This window comes from Gallus gallus, chromosome 3 (genome assembly GCF_016699485.2).
Source record: "Gallus gallus isolate bGalGal1 chromosome 3, bGalGal1.mat.broiler.GRCg7b, whole genome shotgun sequence".
In the NCBI taxonomy this organism is placed as follows: Eukaryota; Metazoa; Chordata; class Aves; order Galliformes; family Phasianidae; genus Gallus; species Gallus gallus.
This window is the reverse complement of record NC_052534.1, coordinates 73,075,201-73,092,004: the sequence shown is the minus strand read 5'-3', so window position 1 is coordinate 73,092,004 and position 16,804 is coordinate 73,075,201. Positions and strand designations below refer to the sequence as shown.

General features: G+C 35.7%; 1 long non-coding RNA gene across 1 annotated transcript; it reads left to right on the top strand.

Annotated features, from left to right (window-relative positions):
- The first annotated feature begins 558 nt into the window (after nucleotides 1-558).
- LOC121110382 lies at nucleotides 559-7,871 on the top strand. Its single transcript, XR_005858703.2, has 3 exons — nucleotides 559-615; nucleotides 5,695-5,785; nucleotides 6,463-7,871. It is a non-coding gene; the product is annotated as an uncharacterized LOC121110382 (long non-coding RNA).
- The last annotated feature ends 8,933 nt before the right edge of the window (nucleotides 7,872-16,804 follow it).

The following is a 16,804-nucleotide window of genomic DNA, read 5'->3' as shown; positions in this document are numbered from 1 at the left end:
TGCAACATGTAACTACAATGATCCAACTCCCATTTATCTTTGTTTCAAATTGTCACTAAAACCAGAAAACTTTTGTTTGTTTGTTTGTTTGTTTGTTTGTTTTTGTTTTTAATAGAAGTCTTTTAACCATCCTGATAACTTCAGAAGAGCATTGGCTCCTTGCTCTCCTTGAAAGTTAGCAGGAAACTCGAAATATCACTTTAATAACACTTTCTGTTTCAACTCTGTAACATATCTGACCCTAGGTACTCTTTTCTATGCAAGTCAATTACTGTATGAAACAGTAATTTTCATACAGTAAAAAAGAGAAAAAATAGTTACAAGTGTGGTGTTGTTTTTTATTCCTTTCAGTGCATGCTTTTTCCAATATTACATTTGTTATTTATGACCACAGCAAAAACATTGGCAGTACTTTACTAAGTGGCAAAGGGTCATGTGTTCATTCTTCTCAGTTTAGAGTACTCATACTGATTTGTTTTCTTATCAGATAGACTATCTAGTAAACATTTCTATCCAAATTTTGTTCTTATATGCTACAACAGAAATTTGCCAGAATTTGGACTGTCTCAAAACATGGACTGCCAAAGTTGTACTACAGAATTTAGTCTCCTAAAGGTAATTAATACTGAACATTTGAAACTAGTGCCACTATTAATTCTATAAGATTATAATATGATAGTATAGATTATTTTGTTTAGGAGCATAAATAGAAAAAAAAAAGTTAATTACTTTGCTGGGTTTGTTGTTGTTGTTGTTGTTTTACATTAAAAAAACTTGCCAGCTGCTAATTCCTGAAATAACCTTTGCTTCTTTTCTGACTTGCAAAAAAAACTCTCACTGATTTCATTGTGAGGATATTTCTCTGTAGTAAGAAGAAAATAAGGAATCCATCATGTCTAAATTTTATTCTTTTTTTTTTTAATATAACTATTATGTTTTCATGTTTTTTGTCACTAGTTCACTTTAATCTCTCTCTAATTTCTTCTTCATGAAAAATAGCAAGAAAAAGAGCTTAGAAGATTTGTCTTAGAAGCTAAGTAACCAGTTTATTTTTATTCTCCAGAGTACTTTTTTTTTTCTTTTCTGAAAATGCTTCAAAATCTTTAATTGCATAAACCCAGATGTTAACGACTGGAGAGATCCATGTTCTCTTGATGATGATTTCAGTCACAAATCTGGCTACTGACTGTGAATATGTTCTTTCACTATAGCCCGTGAGAGCTATTCCCAGCATTTATGTAGAACATTTAGTTCTCAGGCTAGTATAGTAAAACTTACTAAATTACCATTTACCAGTTTTTTTCCTATTTCACTGTAATTTCACATTTTTGTCCTGCAGACTGTGTTTAATGCAGTCTGTAAAGACCAAATCCTTCTAGGATTGATGTTCTGGATATTTTCACAATATAATACTTTAACTAATATTTTCTTTTGTATTGTATAATGAGAGATTTATTTATGTTTGAGTTGCTCAGAAAGAAATCCTGTGAATTTGCTCTTACCCTTTTTATTTCTGAGAAAAGAAGGAAGGGAACGGATATCATGTCCACTTTCTTTTGTTGTTGATAATGTTACTTAGTGTGGGAATTACCTAGATGTTTATGACTAAATGTTAGCATTTTAGTATTTTAGGCTTATTTTATAGTCAGTTGAAAGAAGCTGATACTGTTATAGGAGAATTCATCTAATCTTTACTAGACAACTCATTTGGCTGAATTATTTTGGGGATGTACCTCTTTTCCTCCATTAACTATAGAAGAAACATTTTCATTAGCTTAGACTGAGGTGTTTAGAAGTTTGATTAGAGGAGATTAAGACGGCTCAGACTACTACAATCTTAAATGCTCATTTACTTTTTTGAAACATACTTTGGTGTAATCTTATTCAGATATATAAATATTTAATAGAAATTTAATAGAAATAATGAGACACAGGAAAAAAGACTAAGGCAGATAAAGTAATTATGTAGAATATAAATGCTCTGAGTGTGTCAGCTGTGGCACCCACCACTGCAAAATAAAATCTTCAATAGCAGTGGAAAAAAGCCCAGATCAGATTGCCATAAAATGCTCAGTGAAAAAAGAAAAATGCATCTTTATCAAAATAATAAAAGTTTGAAGCAGAACTGATCAAATACAGAAAGATTTTTGCTAAGTGCTGAAACAGTTGGAAAAGTATATTTCCTCCCAAGTCCTACTTTTAACTTCCTTTGATACAAGGTGGCACAAAGTCAAGAGAGAGCTTGAAACAAGCTTCACATTAATATTTGAAAAAGGGCACCCAATGTGTTTGATGTGTCGCCCTTCATGCAAATCATGTAGTCTGAGAGAAATCTCAATAGGAAATACGATTCTTTCTTCTTAGCATTCAGTTTTTTTTCTAGTTGATAATAATGAACTTTTCACACTCCCCTTGCAACCCCCCTGAGCTATGCAGAAATGAAGTTATTACTCACTAGGTGATCCTTATTTGGGTAGGATTTTTGTTTCTTTTTTATTCTGTTGTTGTTTTTGAAAGTTTTTGAAATCTCAGTTTAACATGTATCTTGTACTTATTTTTTCCCAGACATCTGAATGACAGAACTCAGACATTTTACCAAAACAATAAAATAGCTTCTCTCTCCTAGGATTTTTAAGTGTGGGAATGTGTATACATCATCAAAAATGTCATAATATGTAAGTACTGATTTTAGGCAGTGAAGAAAGCAGGATCTAGGTATAGCTAAGAGAACAGAATAAAGTCTTTTATTGGTAATATTCTTCTGCTAATATTCAGTTAATTACACCAATAACCACAAGCTCTATTGTATATATTTCTCCAGACATTACCATTTAAAGCATAGAGGTCAAACTAGCTACAATCCATCCAAAATCCAATGAGGGTAGCAGCACTGATTGCATACTCTCCTTTTATTCTTGCTATGCATACTTAATTCCTATGTATAGCAACTAATGTATCTCCCACATTACGCCTCCCACACTCTCACTAACACTTTTTGAATGCACAGGAACCTTTCTCTACAACTAATTTTCAGATTACATTTGAAAAAATGTCACAGATTGATAGCAGAATTGTTGAAAGTAGACTCAAAAAGAAAGAGTCTTCTCCTCCAATAAATCCTAAAGGAAAAGAAGCCCTCAGGATCATCCCCAGTGCAAGTTTAAATTGAAAAATAATTCTGAGTAAGAAAGAAACAGATATTCAATTATGATAATATGTTATTACAAGTATAATTATGTAATTATGTACGATGAGAAGTTATTTAGAATAAACTATTAAGAAAGATTAAGAGGAGATATATACAGTCTGAATAAGAAGGGTTGTGGGGTTTTTTTGTTTGTTTTTTGGGGTTTTTTTGCTTGTTTTTTTCAAATTCTGACAGAAGAATTTTCCTATGTATTTGCAGCTGTGTCTGCATGCTTGCAGATCTTTCCCCTCATAAGGAACTTCAGACACCTTGGTATCTGCTGGAGAACAAACAAGGAGCTCCTGACTAAATTCAGACATATAGCGTAGTGTACAAGAATTGGAAGTAGGGATAGGTGGCCCAGAAGGAATAAAGATATGTTGTTCAGCCATGCAAGGATATGGTAGGAAAGTCAAATCCAACCTAGAGCTGAATTTGACAAGGGATGTGAAGGGGAGCAAGATGGTCTGCTACAACTGCATGAGCAATTAAAGAAAGACTAATGAAAGTATGGGCCTACTGCTCAGTGGAACAGGGGAACTAGAGAAAAAGGACATGAAAAAGCCTGATGTATACCATGTTTTCCTCACCTCACTCTTTACTGGTAAGATTTGTCTTCAGGTATATTGAAGAAGTATACTGACAGGATAGGCTGGAGAGTTGGGCAGAGAGGAACTGGATGAGATTTAACAAGAGTGAGTGCAGAGTCTTGCACCTAGGGAGGAATAAGAGCATGCACCAGTACAGGTTGGAGGATGACCTGCTGGAGAGGAGCTCTGCAGAGAAGTACCTGTGGGTCCTGGTGGACAACAGGTTGGCAATGAGCCAGCAGTGTGCCCGGTGTCCAAGAGGGCCAATGGCACCCTATGGTGCATTAAAAAGAGCATGGCCAGCATGTTGAGGGAAGCGATCCTCCCCCTCTACTCTGCCCTGGTGTGGCCTCACCTGGAGTATTGTGTCAAGTTCTGGGCTCCCCAATACAAAAAAGACAGGGATCTCCTGGAAAGAGTCCATCAGAGAGCCACAAAGATGGTAAAGGCCTTGAGTATCTCCCCTGTGAGGAAAGGCGTAGAGAACTGCATCTGTTCAGCCTTGAGAAAAGAGGATTCAGAGGGGATCTGATCAATGTCTATAAATATCTAAGGTGTGGGAAGCAAAGGGACAAGGCCAGACTCTTTTCAGCTGTGTGTGGCAATAGGAAAAGGGAAAACGTCCACAAACTGAAGCATAGGATGTTCTCCAAATATGTGCACAAGAACTTCATTGTAAAAGTGACAGAGCACTGGAACTGTCTGCCCAGAGATGTTGTGGAATTTCCTTCTCTGGATATGTTCGAGATCTGCCTGGATGCAGGTGTGCAACCTCCTCTAGGGAGCCTGCTTTGGCAGGGGGTTTGGACTAGATGATCTCTAGAAGTCCCTTCCAGCCCCTACAATTCTGTGATTTTGTGATTCTGTATCTCCAGCCACTTAGGTGAGAAAGAATGTTAACAGCAAAGAAGATTTAATCTTCACATAAGAGTTTAGTGTTATAAAATTGACATACTTCCATCCATAAGCCTATTAGGATGCATCCACAGCTGCTTAGGTTGTTAGTTTGAAGATGTTCTTGATTATCCTTAATAGGTCATAGTGATCAGGGGAGATTCCTTACCCTGGAAGAAAGCACATGCCATTCCAATCTTCAAGAAGGGTGAAAAGGAAAATTCAGAAATCTTCAGACCTATTAGCTTCACCTTGATTCCTAGAAAGGTGATAGAGCAAAAAATAGTCCTGAAAATAATTTCCAAACATTTAAAGGATAGGAAGGTCTTTGAGAGTCGTCCCTGGGGATTTATGAAGGTGAAATCATGCTAAACTAACCTGGCAGCCTCCCACAGTGAAATGTCAACCCTTGTAAATGAGGGCAAAGCAGTGAATATAGCTGATCTTGGCTTTTGACAAAGGCTTTGGATGCTTTCTCCCACAATACCTTTATAAAATGTATACCAATAAAGTATAAGATAAATAAAATGACAGTGAGGCGAATTGAAAAATCTGTACTTATGAGACTGGAATTGTTAGATCAGTGACATGAAGTCCTGTCAGGGACCAGTCAATAGTAGTATGCTCCAGGGGTTATACTGAGGCCAGTGCTTTTTAACATTTTCATTCCTTTATCATGGGCTACACCTTGGAGGAACAACCAGAAGCACCAGTACATGCTGGAGGCCAGCTATCTGCATATCAGCTTGGCCAAGAAAGTCCTGGGGTTCTGGTACAAGCTGACCATGCTAACATTATTGTGAAAAAACCCAATGTCATCTTGGGCTGCACTAGGTAGAACAATGTTGAGGGTAGTGATTTTTCCTCCCTGCTCAGTAAGAAAATATCTGAAAAAAAATCTGGTGAGTTGGGTGTGGATTTGAGTGAGAAAATCATGGATAAACATGCAGCAAGTCCAGGGAAGATCCATGAAGATGAAAAAGGAACTACTGCATGAAAAACACATTTTTTTTCTTTTTGAAGGGGATCAGATTCTGGAAGATCTTTCCAAAAGAAGCTGTGGAGTCTACTGCAGATACTCAAAATCTTGAAGAGCTCCCTCTGCTTTAAACAGGTGGGTTGGACCAGATGGTCTGCAGAAGTCATTTCTCATCTTTTTTTTTTTTTTTTTTTTTTTTTTTTGAGTCTGTATAATATCTATGGAATTCTTAGTATGAAATCCGCATTAGATTTTATCATTCCTCTGATCCTGTATTGGGTTGGTGCAGAACAAAATGCGCAAACAAATTTTCTTGTGTTAAAGAGCATAATTTTTTCTCTAACAAAGATATTTTAATAAAAAGATATTCAAGTTAGGAAAATTAAAAAAAAAAAAAGCTTTCATACTTATCTCAGTAGGTAATACTTAAGTGTTGAAAAAAAAAAAAGAAACAGTATTTATATACAAACTCATCTGGGTTCCTATGTTCAATAATCAAAAAAAAAAAAAATTGAGGGGAAAACAGACGAAAAGGATAATAATAAACTTGAGTGAAGGCATAAACTGTGCCTGGAAAGGAAAATTCCCTGCACTGAAGAAGTATGCAAGAGAAATTTTACAACAACCTATTAAAAAAAAAAAAAAAAAAAGCCATTAAAGTAGAAATTTTCCAAACAGACTGAAAAATATTCTCTACATTTCAGAGAAGAAAATTTTCAAAAATCTTTCTTTCATAAAAATACTTCTGGTAGAATTAGTGTTGCTTTATTTTTCTTTCATTGAATTTATTTTCTTTACTTTTCCTTCACCAGCAGAAACAGAACAACACCACTGGAAAAAGAAAATTGGAAAAGAAGGGAGAAATGAAATATAAATAAATAAATAGGTCAGAATTCCTAACTCTTAACTCTTTAAATTATTTACTGGGATCATAGCTAGTTTAGGGAATATAAAAATATGGAACCTTAGAAGTGTGTTGAGTTGGGTAGAGTGAAGTGAGTTTAAAAGTAAATATAAGTTCAGTAATGTTAATTAATCTCAATAACATGATGCTCTAATACATTAGCTATACATTCTTTTGATTTGAGAATTCAAAATATCATCTATTCCTTATAAGGATGTCCTCAATGATTCTGCTATGAATTTGTTTCTTATACAGTGATAACTAAAGCTTTATGTTGTTCCTAAAGAATCACAGCAATTGTTATCTAAAATGATAACCGCAATTACATTCTGTGAACCAAAGTACAGTTTATTCTTTGATGTGAGTATTCTTTCTTATCTTTCTAGCAAAATACAATGGGCTGCTCCAAAAGTAGTGCCTTCCATTTTATTATGTTGTCCCACATTATCAGAGAAGACTGTTTTTGGTATGGCAGTAGAGGTTGAACTTTCTCGCCAGTATTCCATTACATTTTGTTTCCATGTGACAGACAGCAGCGGAGGGGTAGTCTGACAAAACAGCATCTGTCACAGAAATGCATAGCAAGCAAAGTTGTGTGACTGAATTCCTCCACGTGGAAAAAGTAGCACCCACTAACATTCACTGATACTTACCAAACATTTATGGAGACCAAACAGTGGCTGTAAGCACAGTGACGCTGTGGGTGGTGCCTTTCACCAGTGGCAACAGTTAGAGTGACAGTTACCTCCACTGGTGCAGTTTTTTGGCATGCAGGCTCTTGTTCATTGCTGGTGAAAATGCATAGCTAATGGTGGTGATGATACTGAAAAGTATTTTTTTGTAGGTAAGAATTTGTTCTATCAAATAGTGTTATTTTGCTCTTTGTATTTGTTGTAGTTTCCATGGAAATAAATAGGAGACATTACTTTTGGAGTGACCTACATATCATGCTAATTGATTTTTTACTTTAGAATTTCTGTAAAACTGCATAAAAGCATTAATAATCATAAAATATTAATTGTAAAACATAAAATAAAAGCTTAATATATATTACATTTTCAGTTCATTCAATCACATTTTCACTAATTCATAAACTTTGAACTTCATGCTAATTTTGTACTTGCAAATATGTCTATTTCCTTGTCTTTTGCTCTCTAAGATTAATACTGATTTATTAAATCAATAAAAAAATAATAAATGAAAAGTTAGTATAGATATCACTACACAAATACAACTGGTCTTTGTCCTTGTATCTGCTAGAAGTATTTAATTTATATTGTATTATAATAAAGTCAAAGAACCACTAATACATTAAGACAGACCCTATTCTGTAGCCTGCTTCAGCCCTAGTAAGAAATCCAGACAGAGATTCAATTTTCTATTAAAGGAAATTTTCTCATTGAGGAAGCATGAAAATGTTATTAAAAATAAGAGTAAAATCAGTCCCACTGAGATCAATAATTATGATTTTACCTCAAGAAGGGGAACTACTTTTAAGTTGCTGACATGCTTCAGGTAAGAAGTCTTTTCAAAGACCCAGTTAAGTGACTTTTGTCTGCTGTTACTGAACCACAGATGCAAAACGCACCAATTAACTAAGAGAGACTTGTAGGTTGGGAACTGCATTTGTTTGAAGGAGTAATAAGGGCTGGCTGAAGAGTAATTCTGCAGAGGAGGGAACCCTGTGGGGTTTCTTTTTGTTAAGAAATGTTCCCTCCCCAACCACCTCCCCCCTCTCCTTTTTTGCTTGTGTGTGTGTATGTGAGTGTCTGTCTGTTCAGCTTTTTCAATGCAGCTTCAGTGAAACATCATTAGGATAAAGAAAAATAAACATTACAGTTCAGAATCCCCCTGACTTTAGCATTCAGTATGTACATGCATAGTGAAAGACTGGGAAAAAGAGAATGTTCTCACCTGAAAAATCTCATAATTCACATAAAAACTTCCCTTTTGAGTACAATTCCACTCATTTGATACTTCTATATATAGAAACTATGTGTTTCAACATCAAGGAAGTGGCATAAGAGTTTTTATTAAATCATACAGATATGTAAAACATTTTCTCAATGATTGTTCATAGTCCTCAGCTTGTGCACAGTTACGCTCGTACATTACTGATCATCTGCTATATTTTTTCTTGCCTCTGTTGACACATCTAATTAACTAAAGCAGTGTGTAGTGAGTATTACAATTAAATAGACAATTTTAAAATTGCTTTTGACAAACTGGAGATTAACACGTCCTTTTCCTGATTACTCGTACTAATAAAAATTGAGTACCTCAATGTTCAACGCATAGTGAAAACAAGCAAGGCACACAGATATCAGGGAGATGAGCAAACAAAGTATTTTCATAAAATCTCAGATTGCAGAGGAGATGGAGAGAGAAAGTAAAAAGATAATTCTATCATTTCCTTGGCTGCAGAAGGAATATGACTATAATATATCTGCCAAAAACATGAACATGTTAAAAGATGTGCAGAAAACTTTAGCTTCAATCTGGGCTGGTCTCTGCAGGCGGTTCTTTGGTTGAGTTTATTGTTGAAACTCAAATACAAGAATGTGAATATTCCTTGCTGTACATGGTTTCAACAAGTAATAAAAGCAAACGAAGGAGGCAGATTTGTTAATGAAATGAACAGAATAGCAGTAGAAATCATACTTTGAGCAATGTTTGCAAATAGCCTGTTTTTGAAATGAATTTAGGGGAGCATTCCCAAATACTTGGATTTTTTCAAATGTTATGGTTTTGGATATATTCTTGTCAAAAAATGTGCATGCTCTCCTTTTTATTTATTTCTTCTTTTTGTCTGTTCTTACTCCCGTGAGGAGGGTATGGAAGCAATTGTCTCCATGGGGTCTGGAATGGAGCATGTGTTTTCAAAGGAAGACAAATTAGATCACTAGGAGATGTCTCAGGAGTAGAATTCTTTTGGCCAAAAGTTCATATTTATTTATTTTTAAAATATACGTTCAGTATTTAAAATGCTCAAATTGAATAAAGAAGCAATGCCTGTGCTTTGGGAAGCAACTATGAATCAACTAAATAATTTTTAAACTAAAAAAAAGGAAAGTGATCCTCAAGCAGTAAAGCCTACTCACAATTTTGTAAGCTTAAGTCAGCTACTTCAATTTTAGCAGGAAAATTCAGGAAAAGTTATTTACAGCAGTTCTGTAGTAAGTATCAGGCAGGAACAAGGAAATGCCTATGTGGAGAACATTTTAGACTTGGGATTGAGTGAATAAGCATTAATTTTCCACTTTGATTTCTTGCTGGAACACTGTATAGGATTTGTATGAGTTGTGTTTTACGTTGGGGGTTTGGGTTTTTTTCTTTGTTCTTCTGTTTTTCCCCTGAGCCTCTTAATGTCATTATAGCTAAAGGAAAAGTAAGACATAAGGCAATTTCCCTGTTTGTCTTTCTGTCAGTAAGGGCCTGGAGTGGGGAAAAAAAAAAAAAAAAAGAAAAAAAAACTGTGTGACAGAGAGCTACATATTTTTGTAATGGTGGCTTATCCTTATCACTTATTTTATCCCTTATCCCTATGACTTCTTTTCCATGTGCATAAAACCGGAGAAGCATTTAGATTCCCATCTCCCAAAGAACACCCTGAAACTACAGTTTAAATTACATTACCCGTATCTCTGTTCTTCAGCGGTTGGACAATAGCAAAAGAAGAATGCAGTATTTATGCTTCAGAAGGAAAGAAAGTAGACATTTGATGTGCACTGATGAGCCTGCTTAGAAAATAAAGTGAGGATGTCTTGGCTTTCATAATGTCTAACATACCTTGAATAGTCATTATTGAATAAATAGCAGGAATAAGGTCGAAAGAAAAGAAGAATAAAACTTGCAAAGAGTATGGCAGGATTTCCACTGAGCCATAATAAAAGTATGTTTTATAGAGTAGCCATTGCCTGAATGAATCTCACATCTACCAATCATTTTCCATCCCAGTTCTGAGGATTAATTATTTCTTTCTGCATGTATATATGAATGTGTGTATATGTCTGATGGAGATTTCTGGATCAGAGAGAAGCATTTTCCAAAAGATTCACCCTTCTTTCCCAGACTGAGCTCTGTACTTTGTTTTTTCCCTATCACTTTACACCGCCTCCATATTTTGCAGTTCTCTCTGGCTGAGAACATCTAAATCATATGGTATGTCAGGGAGTTCTGCCAACCTTGGCAGAAGGAGTCACATAGCTCCAGCTGGTTGCAATGACTTCCCTTGTCCAAGAGATATTTATCAGATAAAAAAGAAAAGATCTGAAGCAAACTCCAAATAAACTTAAATAACAGGAACAAAAATGTATGATCACGAAACAAGGTTTTTCTGTTCCTTACCTACAAATAAAAAAATAATGATATAAATTTAGCAGGTGACTAACTTGAAGTTTTTGCATGAGGCATTTTACAATAAATGTTTAAGAACCTGCCATTTCCTCATCCTAGATGATACTCTGAGCATTTTGGGAGGGAATAGGTCTTTTATCTCTGAACCTGATTAAGTGGGGAATTTGGGTGTGTGGAATATGGGGAAAGGTATGTAATGACTTGTAAATAGACATGTTTCTCTTTTTAATTCTATTTTAAAATGCATTTCAAGAGAATATCTCAAGCCTGGCTTGAAGCCAAGGAACATATAGACTAGTATTCTCCTATAAAATGCCTTTTATATATGGGTACATAAAACAAAAAGAATGTTTTATCTAAGTCAAACTGTAAAGATGATACTTTCAATTTCGTTGACAGATGCGTTGATCAGATTTTAGGCCCTTCTTCTCTTTTCATTGATGTTGAATGAGATAATCACCCAAAGCTTTCTTTTGTACTCGCAGAATTTTCACAGGAACTAGTGAAAAATTTCACACAATTGATTTGCACACATGGCCTTTTAAAATATTGCTATTCTTTAAAAGATAGACTTTTCATTAAGAAGGTAATGTAAAAAATATTTGACTTAATTCCTTTCTCTCAGTGCCCGCTGTAAACCAGTAAATACACCTGTAATTCAACACAGAAAAACCACACTCTCATCTGCAGCGAAGCGTCAGCCAAGGAGTTTGTATGGAGCCTTTGTCCATCTCTGATCCCAGGAAGGCGCTTGATGCCCAAGGCAGGGTCTGTCCTGGTGCCCCCAGCTGTCTTGGTTGAGGCAGCAAGTTGCACACCTGGTTGGTGACTCCGCTCCGATGCGTGACCCCCCAGACCTCCTGCGTCTTGATAGTAGCCAGCTAACCAGAAATGTTGTGAAGGTTTAAATATGCTATAGGGTACATCATACCAACATTTAAAAAATATTATTTTACATGTAGCAGATGAAAAGGCAATTGAAATGCAAGTACCTGAGGCTTGACTTTGTACTAGAGCCTTCTGTATCTAGGAATAACAAGCTTGGGGATTTTTTTTTTTTTTTTTTAAGAATATTTATGAATGTAATATTTCTTAGTATCAGAATCTCAAATGGTGCATCTTATTTAGCATACCCCAGTACAGAAAGGATTAGTTCTTGTGAAGTCTAAAGCTAGTCTCTGAAGTGAAAGGTTGCTTTTTTTTTCTTTTGTGCGTGATTTCGAGGCACCCAAACTCTACTATCTACCATAATTGTCAGCAACTTTCCTCCTCTAAGAAAGACAGCAAAGTGTCACTAATAGTGAAATAATGTACTCTGAGAAGAAAAAGCCACTGTCGTGCTGAAGTATCTAAAATATCCATATGAGAGGGGTCTTCAGCTGGAAAGAAAAGTGTGAAAAGTAGGACATAATGGCTGCAACTAAAGAGTGTCATTAAGGTATCATAAAGTACCCTGACTATATGATGATCTATAGTGAACTTTGATCTATCCTGTTCTCACCACACTAACTGAAAAGGATATGATGGACATTCTTAGTGACTTATTAGGTTCAAAATCTTCTATAGCAAGTTTAAAAAACAAAACAAATCTCCAAATTTCACACAGGTATTGCTTTTGAAAAATGCATTTTTAGAGATGTCTAGCACCAAGCTTCATAGTACTGAGTTTAGCATAGTAAATAGAAGTCCAAAACACAAAAATCAGAATGTATTCATAACCTTTAGACTTACATAAGTATTATCATGGATAATTCCAGCAAACAGAGGTTTTAGAAAGGATTTGAGTATCACAGTGTGTATCAAAATGCATATGATTTTTCATGCTGGTGTGGTAAGAGATCGAATCAAATCCTTATAGGTTTAAGGAGGGAAATGAAGGGTGGTGTTGTTGGTGCTGATTAGATAATGAACTGATGAAACTATTAATTGGACTCCACACCCAGATCTTGTTGTTTACAGGTTACACTATGTAAATATTTTGAAAAGCATTCTAATCTGCATAAAATTATTCTGAAGCTTGAGTCTATTTCTTATTCAAAAGAGGAGATGAATTTATCACTGTCCATAAGTATCTCTAGAAGGCATAGAAATTAAATGAGTGCTATATAAGTAGCAAACAAAGATGAAATAAACTCTAGCAATTGGAAGACAATACCATCTCCATTCATATTTTAGACTCTGAGAGCAATTAGGAATTGGCACAATTTCTGAAGGTTGTGGCTGCCCAATGTGCTAATCACTACAATGATATAGTGTGCCCTTCTGACAGCGTCTTTCTAAGTAATGCCCTAAAACAGCAAGAAGTAAGGAATTTGTTTAGGGAGACATTTGGTAAAATTATACTTATTGCTTTGTATGGACAGTCAACTTGATCATGACAATCCCTTTTTGGCCTTAGAAATCTATCAGGAAATCCCTTAGCAACACTGAAGATGAAGACCTGCTTGGCGAATATTGATGTAAATGTCATTTGCAATTAGTAACAGTCAGAAACAATTAGTAACAGTCAGAAACCCAGAGTGGGGGCTATTCAAGTAATGGAATTGGCTTACCACAGATAAAGTCCTAAGAATCTGGTTTACTATGAAACTTCTGTCTCCTGAATTGAACACATACTCGGTAATAAAAGTATCTTAAAATAATTTTGTTGTATCTGGAAAGATTTCTTCAGTCCTAGTGTACTATGTTCACGGGCAGTTGAATGTTGCTGAGGATATCATTGATGATACCTGAACAGTAGTAACACTAGTTATTAAAACTAGTAAAAACTTTTTGGTTTTTATTCTTGATTATACCAGCACAGATAATTTCTAGAAAATACATCCAGAGACAAAAAAAGTAATAAGAAAATTCATAATTCATAGTATCACAAACCTATATCTTTTCTCACCTATCTCAAAAGCAGGATGCACATTCAGGCTGATGCTTTTGTTATCCACAATAATTTGATCAATCCTAGTTATAATAGTATTAGCAGCTTATTATGCTTTAATATCGGGTTGACAACTCCTAGATTATTTCATTCAAATAAGTCACTAAAAAAATAATCTTGAAATTCAGACAGAAAAAGAATGCATCATAGCATAATGAGCATTCCAATAACCATTGTGCCAGATCCATCATGGTGCAGTGTGATATAAGCAGGCTGAGTCAGAATTCGTAGAAGGAAGATGTGCACAACATCTCACAGTAATGAGTGAGCTCTTTGCAGGACTGTGCTGCTGCTCTCATACTTTCTGGACTCAATCCTGTTATTTGCTTGGCACAGATCTTTCATTGCATAGCATTGAGAACACTTACAGTAAACTATGCAGTAAATCAATAATAAGGCAATCATGTTATTTAGAGGGCAATTTTTATGTTTAAAGATTTCCTAAGCAAATAGCAATAGGCACTGTAGTGTGAAAGATCACAGAAATATAATGTCAGTCAGAGGAAAACAAGACGTAAATAATACTGTACCAGAGCAGGGAAGGCTAAGATCACCCAATTTAATGTATAATCCGGAGATGAGAAGAAAATATTATAATATATTCCACATGACACCTTTTGACTCAATAGATTATTTTAAATCCATCACTTTGCCTTTTCTTTGGCAGAGCCCTGTTTTCTTAGTATTTTCTGCTATTTTCAGGTCAAAAGATGTTTATTTAAAAATAGGGACAAAGGACTACATCTGTGGCTGCATCAGCAAATCAGGACTTCATGCAGGGCCATGAGCTTTGTTCATTCATTGTTTTGCAAATGATTTGTCTATTTACCCTTCCTATTTTTCCTGTTCAGGAACAATATCCTTAAAATCCTAACAGTACATATACCCCGAATTTTGTTTATATTAGAGATAGATGCAAAGTTAAAAAATCAAATGTATGATGTAATTTCCAAGAAAGTAGCCTTACTAATTGGCAGTAAGGAGAATGGTTAATAAATTTGCATGCATATACTAACACCAGGAGACAGGAAGGGATTTTGTGTTTCTGCAGCCTTTCATTTGAGGAGGAACAAGGCAGGGGGGAGCTGAGGAAGGAAGGTCTTTCAGAGGAAACCTAATAGTTAAAATACCAACAGGCTTCCAAATTCTTTCAGGTACCAGCAGCAAATGATGTATTGATTTTGTTGTTAAACTGCACAGCTGTAACCAACACATTAGACATGGAAGATAAAAGCAATGACTAAAAGCACCTTATTTCATCTGTCACACCTGAGGCTCTGCCTTCTTCAGACCTTTAGTGTATTAGCACAGAAAATCAATTAGGTAAAGAGCTAAACAAATGAAGGGAAAATAAAAAGGGCCTCATTCACAAGGAGTCAGGACTGTCAGCAAGCCCTGGAGATTTCAGCGAAGTGTGAGATATTTTCAAACAAACCACAGAAACTTCTCTGAACTTTTAAAAAGGTGATTAAGTACTGCTTGGATACACCAGTAAGTATCTGGTATTGGTCCAGAGATGAGAGGTATTCACAAACATAAGATTTCTTTTCACCAAAATGAAAACTTGAAAATGTACTTCCTGCTCTTTGCTACTTTAAATATCCAATTATGGTACTCACGATCCTTTTCAGTGCTAAAGAATGGGTTAATAACATCTGGTAAATCAAGTATTTTTCTAAGCTTGATATGCTATTGCATACCACAGATTATTGACACTCAATACTTCATTAGGGTCATAGCATTACTGAAGATAATATACAGCAGCTTCTTCAATACTTTCATGAAACAACATAAACCATCTCTAAGCCGTAGATGTAGTAAGCTTCTCAGTTATCACCATGCATTCTTTACCACAGGGCAGAGTTTTGCACAAATGTTTCATTCTTTTGTTCACAGTGACAGTCCACAGTGATACACTGAAGACAGAGGAGTAAGATTTATCAACAGAGAGGATCTCAGAAGATTGGGATTCACTTGAGGAAACACATTTTGCTTCCATCTATAACATGAGAGATTTCCCACCTTACATTTGCTCTCCATTGTCCTTTGAGGTTGTGACTCACTGAAGCCGATCTTTAAGTACAGGATTTATTCAGTGCAAGTGATGGTAAGGCTGATTTTCTATTTCAAGTGAAGGAGAACAAGTCCTAAATAAATGTACTTTTTAGATATGTAAGTAAACAAAGGATCGAAGTAAGCAACCCCCAACACTAGAATTTAACAGAGGTCCTGTTATTCTGATTGACTCCAAGAATATTTTCCCTATACATAGCTGCACATCTCAAGGTAACCTCTTCATAGATGTGCATATCTTTTCATCTGTGACAGCTGAAACAAGCATAACTTTGTGTGTGAGGGGGCGGGGGGCGGGACGGAAGGGAAGGGAGGGGGGTTGGGGGAAATGTTGTTCTTTTTGAGAGATTCCTTAAGAAAATCTGAACACCAGAACCCAAACCTTCACACACTTCATCAGTGCCACCTAGCGGAAAGCATCCCCTGCACCCACCCCCGACACCAGAACTCCTTTTACCTCACCCTGCTAACGTTGGGAAGGATTCCGCGTCTGCCCTGGATAGCAACTTCGTAAGATGGCTTTGGCTACTGACTGTTATTACGTTTCTCCAGACAGCTACCAGCTACTGTAGAGCAAAAACCTGCCAGCTCGGGCTGTTCAACCTGGAGCCTGAAGAACACTCTGCCTTGAAAAAGAATAAATTAATTTCCATGCTTCTTTAATAATTTCAAATGAACAAGAGAGATTTTTCACATTTCACAAGCCTGAAGAGTGTAAATTCAGGATGAACTGACAAGCATTGCAATTACAAAACTGCAGAAAGATGTGGATTTATTGCCAGGAAACTATTACTATTCCTTATTAGTATTCCTTTCCCTTCCCCCCCCCCCCCTACTTCATTCACTTTCAGAGAAAGAAGGAAAGAAGGAAAAAATAATTTCTTCTGAT